Consider the following 23,555-nt stretch of genomic DNA (forward strand, 5'->3'; position numbering starts at 1 on the left):
TTGATCTGTAACTTTCAAATATTTGGACATATGAAAGTGGTCTACACTATACTCTTACCTGGACCCCCAAGTTTATGGGGAGTCTCTATATCCTAAACTCATTCTACAGCTTCTCCACCCATGTACGTCACTATTAAGGGATCGCCCTGTCTCCGAAGAGCGTCACCTACTCCTGGCAGGTCTGCAGGTGCTGCAGACAACCCTATCAGGTAAAGCCAATGGACCTGAGGCCTCAGCGAGCCATAGCACCTGCCACCACCAGCTGAGGCCGGACATTTTTTTCTTTTTTATTATACTTTAAGTTCTGGGATACATATGCAGAACGTGCAAGTTTGTTACACAGGCATATATGTGCCATGGTGGTTTGCTGCACCCAGCAACATGTCATCTACATTAGGTATTTTCCTAATGCTATCACTCCCCTAGTCCCTCACCGCCCCCCCGACCCCAACAGGCCTGGGTGTGTGATGTTCCTCTCTCTGTGTCCATGAGTTTTCATTGTTCAACTCCTGCTTATGAGTGAGAACATGTGGTATTTGGTTTTCTGTTCTTATGTTTGCTGAGAATGATGGTTTCCAGCTTCATCCATGTCCCTGCAAAAGATATGGACATCCTTTTTTATGGCTACATAGTACTCTATGTTGTATATGTGCCACATTTTCTTTATCCAGTCTATCATTGATGAGCATTTTAGTGGGTTCCAAGTCTTTGCTATTGTAAACAGTGCTGCAATAAACATACATGTGTATGTACCTTTATAGTAGAATTATTTATAATCCTTTGGGTATATACTCAGTAATGGGATTGCTGGGGGCAAATGGTATTTCTGGTTCTAGATCCTTGAGAAATTGCCACACTGTCTTCCACAATGATTGAACTAATTTACAATCCCAACAGTGTAAAAACGTTCCTATTTCTCCATATCCTCTCTAGCATCTGTTTTTTCCTGACTTTTTAGTGATCACCATTCTAACTGGCATGAGATGGTATCTCATTGCGGTTTTGATTTGCATTTCTCTAATAACCAGTGAGGATGAGCTTTTTTTCATTTGTTTTTTGGCCGCATAAATGTCTTCTTTTGAGAAGTGTCTGTCATGTCCTTCACCTACTTTTTGATGGAGTTGAAACAGCATACTAGGTGCTTCTGGGAGGTCTCTAGAAGCAGAAGTGACCTGCCTTTAGACCCTGGAATTTTCAAGGTGAGTGAGGCCATGTGTGCAAGGGGAAATTGGTGGTGACCTCACCATCACGGAGAGTCAAGAGGGCTGAATTCAGCATCAGTGACTGCCAGGAGACCCTTCTGGACCCTAAGGTGTGCCCTACCTCTTTACTCTGCACAGAACCATGGAAGGGATCAGAGAAGAAGCCACTCAGAGTGGATGGGTAAGGCCAAGCAACTTATCTAGGCCCACAGAGTAGGCTAGAGGGAAAGCAAGCCTATGACCCAGCCCCTTGAACCCTTGAATACTTCCAGAGAGCTAGGTCTTGGGAAGGTTGAATGGCACACCCATTAGCTACCCTTGAGCATGCTCTCCTCCTCTGTCTCGTCACCTCTCTGTCTGCCACGTGTTAGAAGGCGCATGGATCTGGGCAGGGTGCCTGAGTCCAGACCACCTTCCCTGAAATTCCATTCTGGATTTTGGGCTCCATCCTCCTCTGATCTATTCCTTCCAACTTGGCCTCCTTTATATCATTATAAGGGCCCTTTGCCTGTGAATCAACATATGCTTCAGAGAGAGGTTATCCAGGGACACTCAGGACCTGGGCCTCAGCCGTGAGGTGTGTTCTGTTGTTTGTTTCTTTTACGCTAATTGCATAGCAGGTCATGTATGAGGTGGGCTGGCAGATTCGGAAACCTCCATGAAAGCTGCCATGTCATATCACCCATGGAGGGAAAGTTAACTTTATCTTTGCTTTGCTTTCACTTCTGTTAGCAATGAGTTCCAACAGCCATTGCCACATAGCATTGTGTAGGCAGCAACCTGTTTGACAATGTGCCATTGACAAGCACATACCATGGAATCAGGAAGACCAGTAAGTCTTTCAGGAGTTGCCTGATGGAAATGACTCAAGTCTGGGGCCAGCCTGAAGTTCTACAAAGCAGTACTATGTACACCCACCATTCTCCTTGATATGAACCTACCCTTGGGGACATGTCTGATTTCATTCATTCATTTAATGGGTAGTTATTGAACACCCACACCATGGCAGGTAGGATTCGAAGTGCTGGGGATACAACTTAGGGAAAACAGACCAAGTCCCTGCCTTTAACTGTGTGTGTGTGTGTGTGTGTGTGTGTGTGTGTGTGTGTGATGAACGAGGTGATCAACACAAGTGTATCTGGTAACAATAAGTGCTATATAGAAAACTAAAGCAGGGAACAAGAGATGGCAAGTGCTTGGGTTGCCCTATATAAGGCAAAAGGTCTGTCTTATATAGAGGTGAGAGAAGGCTTTTCTGATAAGGTGATGTTTTTGGAGATCCTAAGTGAGGAAGTTAGACATGAGGGTTAGGAGGTAGAGCATTCTACTGCAGATAGGCAGAGGGCTCAGCAAGGACAAGGGCCCTGAGGCAGGACCATGCCCATCTCGTTGGGGGAACAGTGTGCCTAGCACATGCAAAGGGAGAAGAGGTGGAGGAGGAGTAGGGTCACATTATGCAGGGCCTTGTAGCCGTTGTAAAGACATTGGCCTTGACTCCAGGTGTGGTTGGAAGCCCTTGGAGAGCTTTGAGCAGAAGTGGATACGACTGGCTTCTGTTTTTAAATAATTGCTCTGGCTGCGGTGTTGAGAATCGACTGAAAGGCGGGCATGGGAAGACTGGAAGCTAAGACCAGCTGGGGGGTCTTGCAATAATCTAAGCAAGGAACGTGGCTGGCTTTGGCCAGTGAGGTCATGATAGGGGTGGTGAGAGGTTGCTGGATTCTGGATTTATTTTGAAGGAGCTGCCAACAGGATTTGCTGATGGCTTTGGTATGGAATATGAAATTCCTAGAGGAAGTAAGGATGACTCCAAGACTTTTGGCCTAAAATTTGGAAGGATGGAGCTGCCATTTACAGACATGGGGAGACTGAGGGAGGAACGTGTTGTGGGGAGGATGGGAATCAGGAGTTTGATTCTGGATATGTTCATGTGGACATGCCTGGTAGCTATTCCAGTGGAGATGTCAAACAGGCAGTTAGGCATACAATTTTGGAACTTAAGGGAGAGGTCCGGGCCAGAGACCCAATTTGGGAGCCAGCAGACAGATGTCATATAAAGCTACATGATGGCATGAAACCCTGTAGGAAGTGAATGAAGACAGAGAAGAGATGAGGTCTGAGGATGGAGCCACGAGCTCCTCTGCCACTCACTCACCAGCAATACTGCAGAGCCATGCTCAGGGTTCGGTGGCGAGCCAGCTCACCCACAGCAACAGCTACTGCCTTTTCGGTGCAGGCCACCTACAGCACCTTCTGGGTGCGACTTTTAAAATCAAGAATAGGCTCCAAAATAATCTCTAAGATGAATTGTACACCTGTTCACGTCCCTGAACAAGGCAGTAAGGGAGATGGGCAGATCTTAGTGTCTCTGCGAACCAATAAAAAATATGTATTTAGTCTTTATCTGGTTACTGGTACACAGCTCCTAAAAACCTTAGGATCTCCAGAGTTATGAGTGTCTTTTGTATGTGAATGAGATGCCTGGTGGCCCCTGAATAGCTTTAGGATGCAAGCCGGTAGCCAGAAAGACCAAGGTGTGATTAGAGGGTTGGGACTTTCAGCCTCACCCCTGAGCTCCAGGGAGAGGAGAGGGGCTAAAGATTGAGCTGATCACCGATGGTTCATGTTTTAATCAATAGTGTTGACACAGCAACATTTCCATATAAACCCTAAACAACAATAGGGCTCTGAGAGATCCCTGGTTGGTGAAAACATCAAGGTGCTGGAGAGGCCATAGAAGTTCTGGGCCCCTTCTCCTACACATTTCTGTAGGAATCTCTTCCATTTGGCTGTCCCTGAATTGCATTATTTATAAGAAACCAGAAATAGTAAAGTGTCCTGAGTTCTGTGAGTCTTTGTAGCAAATTATCGAACTTAACGAGGTGGTTGTAGAAACCGCCAAATTTATAGCTGGCTGGTCAGTGGAGGGGGCAACGTGGGACTGTGGCTAGTATCTGAAGTGGTGGCAATCCGTGGGACTGTGCCCCAAAACCTATGGGATCTGGCCCTAACTCTGGGCAGTGAGTGTCAGAATTGAATGGAACTGTAGGACACAGTTAGTGTCCAGAGTTGGAGAACTGATTGGTAGAAGAAGAAAACTCACATATTTGATGTTAGAAGTGTTGTGAGTAAAAACAATTCAGACCCTATAGCCAAGGTTTCACCCAGAGAAGCGGGTGGTGAGACTCCCTCTGCATACCAGAAAGCCAGGCTGCATGGGCGGGAGTCTGTGGGCATCGCCACATGAGGAGCTGATTGTGTGCTGGTGACTGACCCTGGGGCCTTGTGAACCCGAGGTGAGGGGTGGGCCAAGCAATGTCTAATGAAGTGGGTCCCAAGAGGCCGAATGCTTCAGTGAGGTAGGGAAGGGTATAGGCAGATGAAATAAGAGAAGGCAGAAAGGACCCTTTCGATGTGGTGGTTAACACAGTGGGCTTTTTAATCAGACAGACTTGGCCTCACTCCTTCAGCAAGTGACTAAATCATACCATAAATAAGGAGCTTTGGCCAGGCCTGATGGCTCATGCCAGTCATCTCAGCACTTTGAGGCCAAGGCAGGTGGATCTCTTGAGCTCAGAAGTTTAAGACCAGCCTGAGCAACATGGTGAAACCCTGTCTGTACCAAAAACACATACATACACATACAAACATACATATACATAAATACATACACAGACACACATACATACCTATATACATATAGAGAAATGAGAGGCAGGGGGAGCAGGGAGCAGCAAGGGAGCTCGTTATGTAAGCCCCGGCATCAGAAAGAGTTTGAATTCTGGCCCTACCCTTTAGAAGCTATGAGAACTGGGGAAAAGTCACCTAACCACTCAGAGACTCAAGTCCCTCATTTTCCAATTGGGAATAAAGAAACTCCATATCCTCTAGTATTGCAAAGTCAGTATTTTTGACAGAAAATCCTGACTGAGGAGCCCTCATTGAGGAGTGCCATCTGAAGGGCTTGGCACAGTGCCTGGCCTGCCAAAGACGTGCAGGAAATGGGACTTGGTATTATCTAAGTCCATCTCCATGGCTTCCTGCTAGAGAAACAGTCATTGTGGAGAAGTTCCTTGGATGTATGAAGGCAATCAGAAAACCAGTCAATGACGTGCTTTCCTTTTCTCTAACCTCAGAGTGGACTCGGATGAGAAGACTGCTCACCCCCAACCTCTCTTGCTCCTGGGCCTATTTCCCCAATCCCCCTACACCCTCCATAGTTACTTGAGACAAAAAAAATCCTTGCTAAATTGGCAGGCTTTCCCCCTTGTCAGGAGCTCTTGGAATTGACTAACGAGGTTCCCACAGGCGCTGCCTTGCTGCCAGCCATGAAAAAATAAAAGTAAACTATTCTCTGTTGGAGAAGTGTGATGGGGGACACATGCCCAGAACTGCTACTGCAAAGATCTCAAACCACAGGGCTGTTGCAGTAATACATTTCTGCTTTGCTGGACCAAGGTCCCTGTCCCATTAGAGTGGGCCTGGTAGATTCAAAGTGGAGGCATGGGGGCTCCAGATGTGGTGCTGGCCCTCTGGGTGCCCCTACACAGGCTGCTAGAGCAGTGGGTGGGAGGACAGAGCTATCTTTTTGGGAGAGATCCACAAAGATGTCTCAGTTGGATTATGTTTAAATAATGTATGTTGGGCTGGACAGGGTTTTAAGGGCTGAGAATTAAGACCTCTGTGTTCGTTGCATAAAGCTGTTAGTGATGAAACGGCTGTGGCTGGGTGCAGTGGCTCATGCCTATGATCCCAGCACTTTGGGAGGCCAAGGCAGGAGTTCTGCTTGAGCTCAGGAGCTCAAGACCAGCTGGGGAACACAGTGAGACGCTGGCACATGCCTGTAGTTCCAGCTGCTCCGGAGGCTGAGGCAGCAGTATTGTTTGAGGCTGGGAGTTTGAGGTTGCAGGGAGCCAAAGTTGTGCCACTGCACTCCAGCCTGGGTGACAGTGAGACCCTGTCTCAAAACAAAACAAAACAAAACGAAGTAGCTATTTCTCACCCTCAGCCTGCTGGAGTTGGGGTGGGGGTGGAGGGTAGAGCATCAGTTCCTTCAACACGTGAGTGTGCACGCCCCCCCCCACACACCCCTACAGCCCACATCCCCCCCACACCCCCCCCACACCCCTACACCCCTCCACACCCCCCCACACACCCCTACACCCCCACACACAGCAGTCAATGAGAACAAAATTCAAGCGGAGCCCAAACACATGTGCTGCATGTTCTTGTTTGCTAAGCTCTGTAGAGGGAACTGAGCACCAAGGTGACGCTCAAGTTTTAATCTGTGGGCTGAATGGAAGGTCTGCCTCCTTGGGAGGCCCAGGAACAGATATAGGTTGGATGGTGGCCTGGAGCCTCCCAGAACCATAGGCTCCTGAGGGGAGTCCTGGGGCTTCATCCACTCACTCATTGAACAAACACCTGCTAGGCACTCTACAAAGTACTGGACACAGATCAGGGGGCAAGGGTGCTGCCCTCCTGAAGCTTTATTCCCCGTGGGAGAAACAGGTCATAAACAACACAGGCAGCTCTTGTGTGTTATTTGGTGACAAATATATGGAGAAAAATAAAGCCAGGTAAGGGGGATAGGGAGACTTTGGGAAGGGATGTCAGCAAAGGCAGGTGTTAAGTTTCTCAAATGTAGAGCATCAGCAAAGATCCCGCTAAGAAAAGAACGGGTCAAGTATGGGCAGTGAGGGGGCAGGGAGCCATCCAGGTGGAAGGCATAGCAAGTACAGGGACATGAAGGCAGGGGCGAGCCAGGTTTCTCTGAGAATCAGTAAGGAGTCCAGTGTGGCCAAGCGGAGGGGAGCGCGAGGGGGCACAGCAGGAGTTTGGGCACAGAAGCAGCAGGACTCGACCACGTGGGCCTGCGGGCCACATCAGCCTCTGGCTTTTACTGAATGAGGTGAGAGCTGCTGGAAGGCTCTGAGCAGTGGAGGACTAATCCATTGTACGCAGTTCACCCTGGCTGCTGGGAGGTGACTGGAAATAGGACAGAGTAGTATGAGGTGACCGTAGCAGAAATCCAGGTGTGAGGGATGATGACACTCCCCGGCCTGGGTTTGAATCCCGACTCCATCACACACGACCTGTGGCACCATGGGCAGGCTGTTTCATCTCTCTGTGCTTCTGTCTCCTCATGTGTAAGATGGGCTCTTACCCATTCTTCATAGGGTTCTTTCTAGGACTGATGAGGATTAAATGAGCGAATACGTGTACAGTGCCTGAGGTGTAGTAAGAGCTCAAGAAACAGTAGCCATTTTGCTGTGATGCTGTTGATACAACACTGGCAATTTGGAGATGGAAAGTCAAGATCGGCAGGGGCAGAGGATATCAAGATTGAAGTCACCACCTGGAAGGTCAGTGATAGAAGCCAGGATACACTGAGAGGTCAGGACAAGCCAGGGGCCAGGGAGACGTGGACAGTCCAGGATCAGGTGGGAGTGGCCCTCGCCAGTGATCTGTGGGGCACCCCAGAAGTTATTGTGGTGGCTGACTGGAATCAGAAGCCCCAGGCAAAAAAAAAAAAAAAAAAAAAAAAAAAAAAGAAAGAAGGAGTTGGGCCTCAGGCAGAGTAAAAACAAGGGGCTTTGCCAAGAAAGCAAACCAAGGAGCCCCCAGCTGTAGGAGCGGCTCAGGACAAGTAAGCAATGTGAACATCTTATTTCAAGCGATTTCATGGGCTCCTTAAAAAGCAAGTTTAGGTTTCTAGCAAGATAGGAAGCAAGGCAGTTGCTGAACAGTCCAGCCTGTAAGATGTGACGTCTGGGAGGCGGCTGGGAAGGGCCCATGACACAGGGTTGGGGCTGATGCCTGGGAGAGACTGAAGCCCACCGTGGGTTTGAGAGACACTAGGGGACCCATGGACACTTAGCAGAACCCAATAGTGTATCTGGATTAGAGATTACATCTCAAAAGGTCGGCCAGACAACCTTTAGTCTGTAGATTACCAACATCCTTACTTCTAAGCCAGAGGACAAGAGACAGAGAACAAGGACTTACTTGCACGGAGTGTGAAACAGCCATGCACTGGGATCTGTGGGGGTCCATGAGCTAATGCTTTTCCCAGAATGGCGTATGCTCTGACTCTGGGGATTGTGCTTTACAGATTGCTAATGTTGGACGGTGAAATAAAATCGATGCCCACTTTCTGTGCCGCCTCTTGCAGCTCCTTCTTCCCCGTAGAGGCTGCTCACTCTCATTTATCTCTTCTTTTAACAAACTTGATCATCTGGCTCTCAGATAAGAACCTGAGCCAAAGAGATTCTCAAAAAACAACAACAACAACAACAACAATCTGCCAACACCAACCAACCAATAACTGAACTAACAATCAACCAATTAACTATACATGGTAGGGAGAATAACAGCCCCTCAAAGGTGTCCACAGCCTAATTCCTGAAGCCTATAAATATGTTCCCTGACAGGGAAAAAGGTATTAAGGCTGTTAATTAACTAACCTTAAAGCAGGCACATTGTCCCGGCCAATGAAATCACAAGGGGGTCCTAACAAGAAGAGGGAGGATGAAGAGGAATCCGAGTCAGAGGGAGGAGTGGCAATGGAAGAATGGCCGGAGAGCTGAGATGTTGCTGGTGTTGAAGATGGAGAAAGGTGGCCATGAGTCAAGGAATGCGGATGGCCCCTAGAAGCTGGACAAAGCAAGAGAACAGATTCTCTCCTGCACCTTGCAGAGGGAACGCTGCCCCGATAACACGGATTTTAGCTCAGTGAGACCCATGTTGGACTTCGGATCTCCAGGATTATAAAGCTAATTGATTTGCACTATCGAGGCTACTAAGTTTGTGCAGCAGCAACAGGAAATGGACACATTAACCGACCACACTGGATCTGGTTTGAGCTGACATGGTTGAGTCCGGTGCTGCAGCAGGCAAGGCCTTGAGCCTGGTTGTGTCGTCTTAGCTCACAGGGTCTCCTGACACGTGTTCCAGCCAATCAGAAAACTTACTGTGGGCTGACAGTTCCGGCCTCTCCCCTCTGCCAATGCTCTCTTTCTGGGAGGGTTGTTAGAACTTACATGTCAGGCTTGCAAAGCCCCTTCACTGATTGAAGTTTAAAGGAAATGCTGTGCATGGGAGCGGTCTGCAAACTGGAAAGCTCATGAAGACGTGAGCTGGTATGTGATTTGATCTGATGTCTAAGTGTGTGGCTCTCCAGCCTTTGAGTCCAAGGCCCCTGAATGTCCTCAGGGCCTTTTCCTTTAGGTTACTGATCACAGTGTCTTCAATTATCATTTCACATATGCACATGTTATTCTCTTACTAGATTTGCAGCTTCTCTGAGGGCAGGGCTCTGGTCTTCAGTGTTTACCCTGGTAGCCCCCATAGGGAGAAGCTTAGCTGGAGGTAAAAATGAGGATAGGGGCTGAAAACAAGAGGGTCAAAAGGTGACAGCAGGCTGCCGAGGGCGCTGGGCCGCGCTCCAGGCTCAGCTGCAGCTCCCAGACTTAAGACTCCCTGATGCTAGGACCTGGCCATGCTTCTGTCCCTTTAAATAGCGTAGGGCATTTAGTAAACAGTTGAAGGGACTGTTTCTCACAGTACCCTCCCCTGGTATTTTTAAGGTCCTACAGTGACCTTCAGATGCCTCCAATCTTGGCTGCCACTGGCCTATCCTATGCAAAGTGACAAGGCGGATTTCTCATTGCCTTGTTTGATTTCAGACCTTCCAACCTTGCAGTCCAAGGACCCCTGGGAGAGAGTCCTAATTCTGGGCCCTCTCCTCATCGCAGGCTCCCCGCACCGCCAGGTCCAGCCAGTGCTTAGGTCCAGGCGGGACAGCCCTCTGGGTAGTCCTGTTCCCACAGGTGGGGCAAACAGATGCAAGACAAGGCGCTCAGGGCAGAGGGACCCAGGGTATGGGGACCCAGGGGCCACCGGGGAGGCTCATTCTTCCCTCTCGCTGGCACAGCCTGTCCTGTTACTCTGGACCACATTAGGTAAACAGGGGAAAGAAAACAATGTGTGTCAGCTACAAAATGAGCCCGTCAGGAAAGGAATGTTATTGCCAAGTGTTCTCAGAGGGCAAGACAAACAAAGAAGGTGAAACCTGTCTTTAACATCAGGCCCGGCTCACAGCCATGCCCTCCAGCAGCCTTTCTATGAGCAAAGGCCCACAAAGAGGGACCCTTCCTACCTGCCTCTCCTCACTTCTGCAGGGTTAGCTTGGCTTACTTCCTTAACCCCTGGGTTGAGGGGGGGCGCTCCCTACTGAACAGCCAGTGGGGAGGCAGAGGCTGCTGGGATGCAGGCTGCTGTGAGGCCTGGCTCCATGGCAAACCCAAGAGCCCATGGTGCTGTCGGCTACTAGCTGGGCCCTTTTAGAGAGGCATTCCCATCTCCAAGGAGGCAATCACATCAATAAGGGACGTTCGGCATCTTGCCCTCTCTGCGGGCAGAGGTGTCCCATAGCAACTGGGGCTGTGATCTGCATATGACAGCACATTGCAGCTATTCAGGACTTGTCTTTCCCCTGCTTTCTTTGAAACAAGCTTGCCCTATATCCAAGTTCCCTGTGAGCCCCATACAATGAAAACAGCAGTTGACAGGTTCCCTGTAACTTGTGAAATTTGAGTGCATCCAAGGGGAGAAAGAGTGCTCATTACTGAAACACAAAACGAGCCTCTTTCAAGGCGTGGTGCGTTGGCCCTTCGGTTTGCTGCCGCTGACCCTGTTGCCCTTCTGAGCACAATAAGCAGAGGGAGGAGAGGGAGAGAGAGGCCTTTACTCCTTAAGTTGCCAACTGATCACCCTCCTAACCCCTATGGGGGCTGCTTCTCCTAAACAATTTGGGTGACAGAGGTCAGGGCTCTGGCCCATTCCTCTGGGGAGATCCTAGCTCTCCCTGCAGGGACTTTCCCAGGTGAAACAAAGACAAGCTCCAGAAGCCTTAAACAAAATCCTGCTGATGACGCAGAAGGAAAATACAGAAAGGGGAAACGAGAGGTGCCCAGAACCACAACATTGGGCCTCAGCTGCTTTATTCAACCAGACCTCAAAGCCCTTTACACACTCTGAGGCTGGGCCATGCATTGTGGAAGCCCAGCCACACCTACATTCCAACATGGTGGCCAAGGACCACTTAGCAACTGGGTTGGGGAGAGGAAGCCATGGAGGGGGAAGAACAACTCTGTTTTTGCCCACACTGGATTTTATCTAATTAACTAGACTTCTTACATCCAGAGAAAGAAAGACAAAGAGAAGGCAGAGGAAGAAGAAAGGGAGGATGAGGAAGAAGAAGAATTGATGCGGTAGGCCAAAAACAGTGCAAGCTTTGAAGGAAAGCCCGTTGAAAATGGCTGCCCATTCCTGAGGTTGCCCAGTGAGGGTTCTAGAGGGACCCAGCGCCCCTACTTGAATGGTACATCCTATTGTGCACAGAGCAACACAGGGTAGTGTACATGAAAAAAATGCAAGGAAGATCTGTGTCTTAACTCCACCCAGCCTTTGGAAGAGCAAGGGATGGCCAGGAAAGATCGGGCTCTATTCTTTCCTTTTGATTCCAGAAGCAGTAAGTGCAGGTGATACATACAATCCTGTGGTGCCAATGATCGGATACAGGTTTGCTTTGGGATCACGGGGAATTTAACCATTGGGCTTCTGGTTTTATCATCAGAAAATAAGCTGTTATCACTTGCAGCTCTCTGAAGGTACCATGTACTTTCACTTTGCCGATGATGTCCCTTCTTGCTGGAATGCCCTCCACCCACTCATCTACCTGGCAAATTCCTGTGGATCCTTCAGGCTGTGTATCCAGTGCCATCTCCTTTACCCATGTTTCTATCTTGGCACTTTTCACATTGAGTTACGGTGGACTGTTTGCTTACTTTTCTGTGTCATAAGACTAGTTTCTTAGAGGGTAAGAATAACCATTTCATTCATTTTTGTTATCATTGGTGGTTAGTACACAGTAGCTGTTCAATAATCACCTGAAGAATTGAACTGAATCATGATCACAAGAATTGTTTCTTTTTCAGGTCCTGGAATGAGTTTTAATTAATCACCAACGACTTGTGAACAGGGTTATAACTTCTGTAACTCCAGGGGCCCCATTCATATCGTGTGAACAGGATCTCTGGAACTATGCAATATGGCAGCTCTGCACATGAACCCTTGCCATAGGCCAGGCAGCATGGTACCATCCAAGTCCAGGAGCTAGAAATCTAGTTACAGAGGCAGGGCTAATATGAAAGGAGGAGACAATAACGGCACCGCCAAGGGAGTTCTTCCTGTGGGTACAGCAGGGATCCTGGGAAGGGGGCGGTCTATGCAGACTACAGTCATTGGGAAAGACTTCATGAGGGAGGTAGAATTTATATTGTCCATGGTGACTAGGGTAGAAAACAGATGATAAGAAGTGGGTATACAAGAGCACAGAGGATTTTTAGGGCAGTGAAAAACTACCCTGTATGATACTACAGTGGTGGATTCGTGGCATTACCATGTTTCTCCAAACCCATAGAATGTACAACACCAAGTGTGAACCCCAACATAAACCATGGACATTGGATGATAATGATGTCAATGGAGGTTGATCAGTTGTAACAAATGTACCACTGCGGTGTGGGGTGTTGATAGTGCGAAAGGCTGTGCATGTCGGGGGACAGGGGTATATGAGCACTCTCTGTACTTTCTGCTCTATTTTGCTATGAACCTAAAACTATTCTAAAAAATTAAGTCGGGCCCGGCATGGTGGCACATGCTTGTAATCCCAGCACTTTGGGAGGTTGAGGTGCATGGATCACCTGAGGTCAGGAGTTTGAGACCAGCCTGGCCAACATGGTGAAACCCCGTCTCTACTAAAAATTCAAAAAATTAGCTGGGTGTGGTGGCGCATGCCTGTAATCCCAGCTACTTGGGGGCCTGAGGCAAGAGAATTGCTTGAACCTGGGAGGTGGAGGTTGCAGTGAGCTGAGATCACACTATTGCACTCCAACCTGGGCAACAAGAGTGAAACTCCATCTCAAAATAAATAAATAAAGTCAAATTTTTAAAAAAGAAGGTATAAGCCTATTGGGGATATTAACAAAAACAAGCATATTTAAAAAAGAAGCCAGCGAAATATATAGGGAAGGCAGTAAACCATGGCCTGGCCATTGCTGGCTGAAGGGAGAATACACTGAAGAGTAGCAAGAAAGAAGGTTCGATAGGCAAGTTGGTGCCAGATAATGAAGACTCTTGAAAGCCAGGCAGAGAAGCTGGGATTTGGTATTGGAGAACACAAGGAGGTCTTGTAGCTTCTAGGGCTGAGAAGTGACATAATGAAAGTGGGATCTGATGAGACTTCAGAGACTAAAGCGATCCAAACATGCCCCCAGTCATTGAGGCACCGGCGAGTTTCTCCCAACTTGGTAGGTCCATGCTGTGAGCCCTGGACTAGCTATGAACAGAGCTGTGGAAGACAATGGTCAATCTGGCAGTGGTGATGAGCTCCTACAGTGCTTCCTGAGTACAGCTTCAGCCATTGGATCAAGGTCACAATTTGAGTGAAGCTGGCGTAACAGGGCATACAAGACAAGCAGTGCTCAGGCTTGAGGGGTTTGCCTGGATTTGCTGCTGACTTGCTGTTAGAAATTTGACCTTGATGTTCTTCTAATTACTAACAAAGGTGATGAATCAGACAGTTCTATGGGAAATAGGCCAGGTTCACCTTATTAATTCTCCAGATTTTTATCACAGAGTGTGAGAGCTGAAGATGGGGTTTTATCAGCTACATCTGGGAAACCAGTCAGCAGTCATTCATCAAATATAGACTCTGAGGACAGGGCAGCAAAGAAAACAGACACACTCCCCGCCCTCACAGAGCTAACATTTTAGTAAAAAAACATGTAACGTTGGTTTCTTATCAGGTATATAGAAGGATGAGTCCCAGAACCGCTTCACCTGGAGAGATCAGGAGTGAGGGTGAAGGGTGACAAGGCCCAGGGAAGTGAGGTGGCTTGGCACCAAGAAGAGGGAGCAAGTTTACCTTATTCTAGAAGAATGGTCCTCAAACTTTCTACTCCAACATCCCCAAGGAATATAAGCAGACACGCTTCCTTCAGTGTGGCTTGTGGCCATACTGGAGCCAGGGAGAAACGAGAGTGGCCAGATACCTCCAGGGAAAAGATCCAGATACCCTCCCCAGTTGCACTGAAACAACCTGATGGAGTGAGACACCATTCTCCAAAATGCATCTTTTTTCGGCAGTGTTTTATAAGATAGTATCGACATGAAGATGTTAAGTCTCTCATGAAAACACATTAGGGAGAAAACAAGAGTCGGTCTGTTCTACATGTAATCAATGTATTAATGATCAGGCATGAGACACAGACAGCAGCAAGGGTTGGGTAAGGGAGGTTAACTCCCTTTCTGTGCCTGCTCTCCCTGGTATTGGAACCTGGCTATACTACTGTCCAGCTCTGGAGAATTATTACAAACTGCATCAATGAATTAAAGTCATTGAGTAGCAGATTCCACCTCAATGTTAGGCCTTTTCTTTTTTGAGACAGAGTCTCACTCTGTTATCCAGGCTGGAGTGCAATGGCACCATCTTGGCTCACTGCAACCTCCACCTCCCAGGTTCAAGCAATTCTCCTGCCTCACCCTCCTGAGTAGCTGGGATTACAGACGTACACCACCACGCCAGGCTAATTTTTTGCATTTTAAGTAGAGACAGGGTTTTACCATGTTGACCAGACTAGTCTTGAACTCCTGACCTCAGGTGATCCAATCGCCTTGGCTTCTCAAAGTGCTGTGATTACAGGGGTAAGCCACCATGCCCAAGCAAGAAAGAATTTCTTGAGGATGAAAAATTTCAAGGAGTGGCTCAGATATCTTATAAGGCAGTGAGCACCCATCCTGGAAGAATGCAAAACCCAGGATGGTCATCTGTTTGAACATCCTGTACTGGCAGAGATATTAGACTCCGTGAGCAACCAGAGCCCTCTGGTAATAGAAGGCAGAAGTTCGAAGAGAAACAGGAGGAATCTGAGGGCCAGCCTTAACCAGAGCCCAGAGAAACACCTTTCAATGACAGTCATAGGAGCCCCAAATCGAATTCTTAAAACTGAATGTCAACAGAATTCCCTGCTGCATCTTCAACTAGGGCCATTCCCTGCACCATTATTCACCATATAGAGACATTTCAAAGATTACTGCAACTGAGATGTGAGACAGTGAAGGGCCTGGTCTAAAGGAGAGACTTGTGTGGAAATTAGACATATTGAGGTCTCTTCTCAAAGGGCTGTACAAAACTCAAACAGAAAGGCTTGGCTCTGAGTGAGCCAGATCCCAAGCGCCCCAGGGTTAGAATGAGCCCCTCGCATTACTGAACAAACACCTCTAAGTCACCTTTTGCTGGAGGAAGCTTGGTCCTTGCAGGAGGGCCTTAGATCGGGCCCTGATAAGGCAGCGCATCCTGTCTGCCTCCCTGTCCACACCCTCACAGCTGGGCCTGCTGCGGTTGCTGCCGACTTCAAAGCACCACTTCCCTTGGATCTACATCAAGGATTGGAATGAGAAAAGGGTCCTCTGACCTTCTTATAGTGAGTGCTTAAACCTTTGTGTTGTGTGCATGTGGGTGTGTGTGTGTGTGTGTGTGTGTGTGTGTGTATGTGTGTGTATTTTTCCTGTCACTATTGTGTTTTTATGCACTGGATGGAGAATGTTTGAAAACAATGATCGGAAATTGTCTTTCACCTATGGTCAGAGGCTGGAGTCTGGCCCAGTGATGGGAGAGGCCGTGTTCACCCAGTGGGAACCTGGTGGCCCACGTGAAGAATGTCAGTAGGGTGGATGGCAGGGCCTTCCCAGCCCCCGCCCCAAACACTGGTGCTCTGAGGTCCCCTCAGCCAGCCAGGCCACGGGCACTTGCTGAGGGTATCTCTGTGCCCCAGCTCTCTCAGTGGGAGACGCCAGCCTGGAGGCCAGACCTCATCCTCAGGCCCATCATCTGCCTCACTCTCAAGGTTTTTCCATTTCAGCTTCAACCCAACCTGATCTTCAACACCATGCCAGGCCTGAAACCCAGTCCTCTCCTGGGCTCTTGGGAAGGTGCCCTTGGGCTGGTGGAAAGCCCCGTGAGGTGACAGCAGCTTTTCCACCCATCCCAAGGTTCAGGCTGTGGGTGCTGGTCATGGGAAGCTGACGAACTCTGTGGCCATAAGTGAGGGACAGGGAAGCTCCTCCAGCCCGAGCTGCCCGCTCAGGACTGCACCCGGCCTCCTCTCTGGGGAAGAGGAACACAAGCAGCTCCTTGTCACCGGCCTGTCCCCTGCTGGGATGCATCGCCCAGCTTCAGGGGCCTCTCATTACCAGAAAGCAGCACAGCAGTGCTAACAGGGGCCGGCCAGGCCTCTGCGGCGTGACCTCTCCCAAAAGGAGCCCAGCCAAGCTGCGGGCCAACACCCACAGGCTGAAAAGGAGACGGGGACTGTTGACGAGGGAAAAAATGAGAAGCGGGAAGATTTGTGCTGAAGGCATATTGGCCGCAGAGAGCCTCTCCTCGGGCTTTCTCAGCCATTCTCGGTAGGCCCTGAGGTTTAAAGGATCCAGTGCAGAAAAATCAGGCCCCAAACTGATTAGGGCCTAGCCTTCCAAAAAGACACAAATCACCCCTTTCCTGCCCCAAACACCAGGCAGAGCAAATGCTATTAATAACCCCAGCCTCTCCCCGGCCCATGCAGGCCCTCTAGTGCGGCCAGCTGTTCCGAAACAGGTTTGGGAAAGTGCTCCTTGGCACATAATGAAAAGGGTGTGTATGTGTAGGGGAGCACCCAAGAGTTCTCTATCAGGGCCAATATTATTTTTAATTGCCGAGAATCAGCCTGTGGCCGTTACTCAAGGCTGCAGAGCACAGGCTTGCCAGGGATCAGAAACCAACTTCAAGAGGAGGTGAAAAAGCGCGTTCCAAGCACTGCTCATTACCGGGCTGCCGTTTCTTATGGAAAATCAGGTTACGCCTCAGAGTTGACACAGTCCTCTCCCCACCACCTTTCCCTCTTTTGCTCCCATTTAGAAAAGGAGCAGTGAATTTGAGCAATCTGGGAATTTTGGTTTCTGCCCTTCCCCCGAAGCATGACCGATGGCCCATTTTTCAAGCCAAATCTCACCCCTTGCAGGCAGCTGTCAGGAAACCACAGAAGGTGCTTGAAGGCACACAAGAAATGGCTGGTTCTAATCTGGAGAAAAAAATGAATTAACAAGGCAGCTACTTATGGAAGAATGTTTTCTTTTCTTCAGCCCCAGCCTGCATATTTTCACAACATGTGTACTCTGTTACCTTGTCACTTCCCTGTTTTCTTTGGGTAAATAACTGGGCTCTGGACTTGCAAGCGGCGGGGGGAAGAAAGAAAAACCCAGCTTGGAGTATCACTGGGAAGGCCTGGCTGCCTGAGCTGGAGGGGAAGAAGGAGCATGCCTGGAGGAGAGAACAGGCCCATTGCAGGCTCAGCTTGGCCCACGCTGGATGGGGCTTTTCATTGAACTCTGCAGGTAATGATGTGGGAATCAGAGACGGAGGAGAAAACTGCTCGCCTCAGCCCCAAAAACTGGGCTTGGCAGACCTGAGGCTCGGGGAAATAAAGAACTTCTCTCCTTCGCCAAGTCAAATGTGAAGCCCTCTCTGAACCCGGCAGAGTCAACAAGGCAGACTGAGGCTTTTCTGCCAGCTTCTGCCCTCCCACTGGCTAGGGTAGCAGCCAGGGTGAGAGAGGTTGGTCTCTTCATGCCCAGCCGTGAACTCTGGAGGGACTGGCAGCAGCGCGGAACTTCCGTGGAGCACAGGAGTAGGATCTTCCTTTGTAGCAATACGTGGTCTGTGTTTGGATGGGGAGGCAATGGGCTCCGTCCAGAAGATGCCTGGAGGTTTCTGAGTTCCTCTTTCCCAGAGCTGCAATGGAGAACTTCACTTCTCCGGCCTTAGAATACTTGCCTTGTGATGTCTGTACCATGCACTGGATGGGTATCTAGCAGGGCATCTTTTAGATATGCCCTAGTGATGAGGGCACCAGGTGGGGGAACTCTAACAAGTCAGTGTCTTTCTCCCTAACGCTATAACAACTCTCCTTTGCTCAGGTGCTCACGGCTGATCGCTAGAAGGGAGAATCAACAATAATATTGCTGCCTCGTTGCTCCTAAGACTGCACAGCACACGAAGGTAGTTTGCCACGTGCCAAAACATGGCTGTGAGTGCTGGTTCCACCCTGCAGAGGGAAACTGAGGCAGAGAGCACTCAGAGGCTGAGACGAGCACAAAAGCCCCCACAGCTGACTTGGCAAAGGCAGGACTGACTGGGTGCAGTCTGGGCCTCTGCATATGTCCATTTCCTTCCTAGATTTGCTCAAGAGCCTTTGGGTCCCACCTTGGACTCCCTGTCTCACCCCGTAGATCACACAGCCTTCGTCAGGCAGAGGTTTGGAGTTCAAAAGCAGCATTTTCAGTTGCAAAGATCTGGTCCCCATCTCTTGAGTGGTTCTTTCAGTATTGCTGGAAGAGCCACAAATGTCTCGTGAGGCCAGGTCACTTGGAGAGGAAAACGGATGCTGTTGTGAGCGTTGCCTGTTCAGAACTGGCACTTCCAGGGTGACAAAGGCTTTCTTAGGGTGAAAAAGGACACACCAAAAGCTTTCTAGGATAATTATGGGCTCTTCAAATTATTCATGTGGTCTAATTCTGCAAAGACAGCCCCAGAGATGTGCTGTGAGGCAGACAGGAGCAGCTCTGAGGATAGAGACAACAGCTCGTGTACATTGCTGTCACGAGGACCAGGCTGAGAACTTTGCACACATCACCTCATTTCATCCTCTCACTCGCCCTCTGCGTGGAAGACTGTTCTCCTTTTCCGGGGGAGGAAAGTACAGAGACCAGACAAGTTGGGCCCCAGACCCACCAGTGTGACTCCAAAGCCTGTATGTTCATTCACCAAGCTGCAGTGCCTTTGAGGACAAAGCTGAAGGGGCTCCAGTCTCAGAATGATGCCATTTAGCTCGAGGGCCTGCTCCCTCTAGCCTGATGACCTGTCCAGAAGGCTCTGCCAGTGTCCAGATATAAACGTCTCTCCAGGAGCGTTGCCACATGGAACCCTCCCACTGCTGGTCCCTGAGAAGCCACACTGGGAACTTGCCTTCCTCTGTCCTGCTCCCAGGCGTACCTGGTTTATATTTATACCTCGGCCTGAATCCTCACATTGCTAGTCTTTTCTTCTTCCTAGTCACCTCCCTTAAGGGTCCCCAGCAGTGCTTTGCAGAGCAGAAGCCCCAGGTGAGCATGCCCGATGAAGAATTAAGCTGTATTTCTCCAAGGGGGCCCTCTAGATGCCTAGCATCAGAATCCCCTGGGGGTGCTCCAAGAATGCAGATTCCCAGACTCTGCCACAGACCTCAATAAGACTTTCAGTGGTGGGAATAGAAATCACTATTTTTCGTAAGCCCCCTAAATGATCCTTAAGTTTGAGGTCCACAATTAAGGCATTCCAATGAATGAGGATATGTTGATCACCAGATGCTGTGGAAATGGGCACTGTGCAAAGAGCTCATTGTGTATTTGGTATCAGCAGGGCAGTTCTCAAGTGAGGAGGCTGGGGGTGAAGGGAAGATGGGAGCGGCAGAGGAAGGTGTAGGAGGCTCGGCAGTATTTCCGCCAAACTGTTTGGAACTCCCGGATGGGTGAAGGCCCTGGCAAAAATATTCTCCAAAAAAGTTCCAAGCAGAAGGTTTCTAGAGCCCTATTTCAGGCATTCCTGAATCTGGCCTATTTCCTGCTGGGAAGCAGTATTCCTGTGTTCCCTGCTGGATGATCCCAGTGAGCAGGAGGGAGAGAGAATCGGGCCCTAGGGCTTCCAGAAGTGAAGTCAAGTAGCCTTGTAGTGTGGAGAGATCAGGGTGGACACTGAGAGAGGAGGGCAGCAGAGTTGGGGGGAATGGGGTATGAGGCCAGTTCATTGCTTCTAAAGGTTATTTTCAAGTAGATTTAGGGGAGCAGCAGCCCCCAACCCCCAGACTCATTAATAAAAGACCTCCCAGGTGGGCCACCGTGTGCCGAATATGAGATGAACCTTTTGGTGAGTCAGTTTGGAGTCTCAGAAAATGAAAACAAAAATCCTTTATACAAATGAAAAAGAAATATTTTTTCCCCGCCTCACCAACAACTCCAAAACAACTGAACACAAAGTACTTTAACCCTGGCGTGTGACAAGATCTCCACAAAAAATCGTTTCTCAGCCCATTTGATGGGAAAAGAGTGCTATTTTTGTGACTACCTATAACATCTGGGTATGTTCAGCAGAAGTCACTCCAAGGAAGAATCCGATTATTAGTTGGAAAAATGGGGCAAGAAGGGGATAGAGAAGGAAGTGGCTCTGCTGGGTGTGTGGCAGTGTGACTTCTAGAACTGTCTATGTGGACTTGGACAGGCCACTTCAGGACTCTGGGTCTGGGTCTTTTCATCCAAAACGAGGTAGGGAAGAGCCGCACAGTCAGCAGAGCTGCTGCCTTCAGCACTGGAGACCCCGGGGCAGATACGGGGCTTCTGCCTTCTGCCCATTCCACACTGGAGTCCTCCTTGGGGTACAGCCTGGCAAGCGCGGGTGTCTGTGGTAAAGACATCCTGCCATCGCTTTAGTGGAAAAATAGCAGAAAAAGGGCTATAAGCAGCTCTGCAGTCTTCCCTGCTGATGAATGAAATCGGGGCATTACTCAGCATTGTTCCTGGGGCAAGGCATACTGGCTCACACATGTAATCCCAGCCCTCTGGGAGGCCAAGGCAGGCGGATCACCTGGGGTCACGAGTTTGAGACCAGCCTGGCCAGCATGGTAACGCCTTATCTGTACTAAAAATGCAAAAATTAGCCAGGTGTGGTGGTGGGGACCTGGAATCCCAGCTACGTGGGAGGCTGAGGCAGGAGAATCACTTGAACCTGGGAGGCGGAGACTGTAGTTAGCCAAGATCATGACACTGTACTCCAGCCTGGACAACAGAGCAAGCCTCCTTCTCAAAAAAAAAAAACCAACAAAAAACAAAAAACAAAAAACTCCTGGGATGTGTATTAATCACAGGTATTAATGACTGACACATTCATATAGTGTCATATGTATGACAGATTATATTTAGATATATTTATGTCACAGGTATGACACTATGTGAATACAAATTACAGGTGTTTGTAAAGATAATTATGTATTTATTACAAATAAGTATTATAAGTATACATAGGTAATTACCTACTATTTTATAGGCATTTGTTTCTATAGATACATATATGTACAGGTTTTTTTGTGTGTATATATATATGCACACATATGTATAACTATATCAGTACAAATCACAGGTATTTGTAGACATATTACAAATACTTATTAGAGATATGTATTAGTAAGTGTCATAGGTATTTATATTATATACACATGTAAATATATAGGTATTTGCGTGTATATGACACTATATAAATACAAACCACAGGTATATATTTACGCGCAGATACAGAGTAACCCAAGGCTCTCCTGTAAGGCCATGGACAATAAGCATTTGACTCCTATAGTGACCTGAATTGTGTCACCCCCAAAAGACAGACTGAAATCCTAACCCTAGTACCCTAGTACCTGTGAATATGACCTTATTTTTGAAATAAAAATATAATTGCAAGTGTAATTACAATGTAGGTGGAGATGAGGTTATTCTGGAGTAGGGTGGGCCCTCAATCTAATATGACTCATGTCCTTATAAGAAGAAGCGAAAGGAACAGAGACAGAGACTGTCATCCACAAGACCATCGCGTGAAGACGCAGGTGCACAGGGAAGGGCCGAGTGAAGACGGCAGCAGTGAAGGGAGCAGGGCAGCCACGAGCCAACGAATGCAGAGGAGTGCCAGCCACCACCAGAAGCTGGGAAGAGGCAAGGAAGGACCTTTACCCCCAGCCTTTGGGAGGAACATGGCCCTGCTAAAACCCCGATTTCACACTTCTAGCCTCTAGAACGATGATGTAATCAATTTCCGTTGTTTTGAGCCACTCAGTAAAGTACCCACTTGGCTAGGGCAGCCCTTAGGAAGTGACTACAGCTCTCGTAGCCAAATGGGACAAAGTGCAGCCTTCAGGTCAGCGTTGGGTTTGCAGCTGCTGAGCCCCCTAGATGGTGGCCCCTCTTCCCAGCTCCCTCCCCGGGCAGGGGTGGGGTGGAGATATTCAACTATTTCCAACTGAAACCAACACTTGGAAGGTTATGAAGGCCCTTAAACCTCCTGCTCTTCCATAGTGATGGCTGACAGCTAAAGCCACCCTGCCACTACCCTAAGCCCACGCTTGATCACCTGGAAATGGGGACTGAGAGAGGGCGAGAACGGCACAGCCTTTGAGCTCTCATGGGGTGGCGTAAATTTACGGTCAGTATGCCTCTGGATCAGAGGTCCTGCTGTTAGAGAGTTTTCTTTTTGTACTTTAATGGTACACAGGAATTCTCCCCCAGCCCCCTCAAAACACTCACACATCTTTTTAAAATTTGCACCTTTTTTTCAGTCTAGTTTCCTATGGTGAAGGGGAGGCTAGGAAATGCCCAATAAATCATCTGTCTGTCCTCACTCAATTGAAAGGCAGGAAATGCAGAGAACAGTCATGCTACCTTTCCACTTTGCATATAACAAGAGCTATCAGGACCCGTTCCTTTGAAGCGGAGGCCCTTCTGACAGCAATATTAAGTTTTCAAGGCCACTGGAGTTTGTTTCTAGGGACCAGACCCAAAGTGGGCAGGCATGCGGCATGCTGGCTGTTTCCCCCTCCAGCCACTTCTAAGAGTAACTTCTTGGGCTTGCCCTGGGAAATTACTCAGTCAGCCATGATTTAGGAGCTCCATGTGTGCAGCAGCATTGGAAGTTTATGCAGGATTAAAGGAATTCTACTCTTGAATCCTAATTTTTAAGGAATGTACATCTACAGACAGTCCTGGACTTACAATGATTCAACTAAATGATTTCTTGACTTGATGATGGTGTGAAACTTGCAATTTTGACACAACGTATAGTATTCAATAAACATGAGCTATTCACTACTTTATTATAAAGTAGGCTTTCTATTAGATGATTTTGCCCATTGTAGGCTAATGTAAGTGCTCTGAGCACGTGTCTGGTAGGGAGGCTAAGCTACGAGGTTTGGTAGGTTGGGTGTATTAAATGCATATTCAACTCACAATATTTTCAACGTTCGATGGGTTTATTGGAACTTAACCTTGTCGTGAGTGGAGATGCATCTTTAGTTGGTGAGACAGCTAATTCATGTACATCAAATAATGACCCCAGACAAGGAAGTTTATAAAAAGTGTTCCCCTCAAAATGTAGAAAGGAGCAAAAGTGCGTCCGGGTGG

At 48.5% G+C, this 23,555-nt stretch overlaps 1 protein-coding gene across 1 annotated transcript in view; it reads right to left on the bottom strand.

The window, feature by feature from the left end:
• Positions 1-263: 263 nt before the first annotated feature.
• Positions 264-23,555, bottom strand: part of RAD51B (RAD51 paralog B) — a 747,205-nt gene continuing 723,913 nt past the window's right edge. Inside the window, exon 16 of the transcript XR_012516148.1 lies at positions 264-593. The gene's annotated coding sequence lies outside the window, so the exon portion shown is untranslated. The remainder of the gene's footprint in view (positions 594-23,555) is intronic.

This window comes from Saimiri boliviensis, chromosome 2 (assembly GCF_048565385.1).
Source record: "Saimiri boliviensis isolate mSaiBol1 chromosome 2, mSaiBol1.pri, whole genome shotgun sequence".
NCBI classification, from domain to species: Eukaryota; Metazoa; Chordata; class Mammalia; order Primates; family Cebidae; genus Saimiri; species Saimiri boliviensis.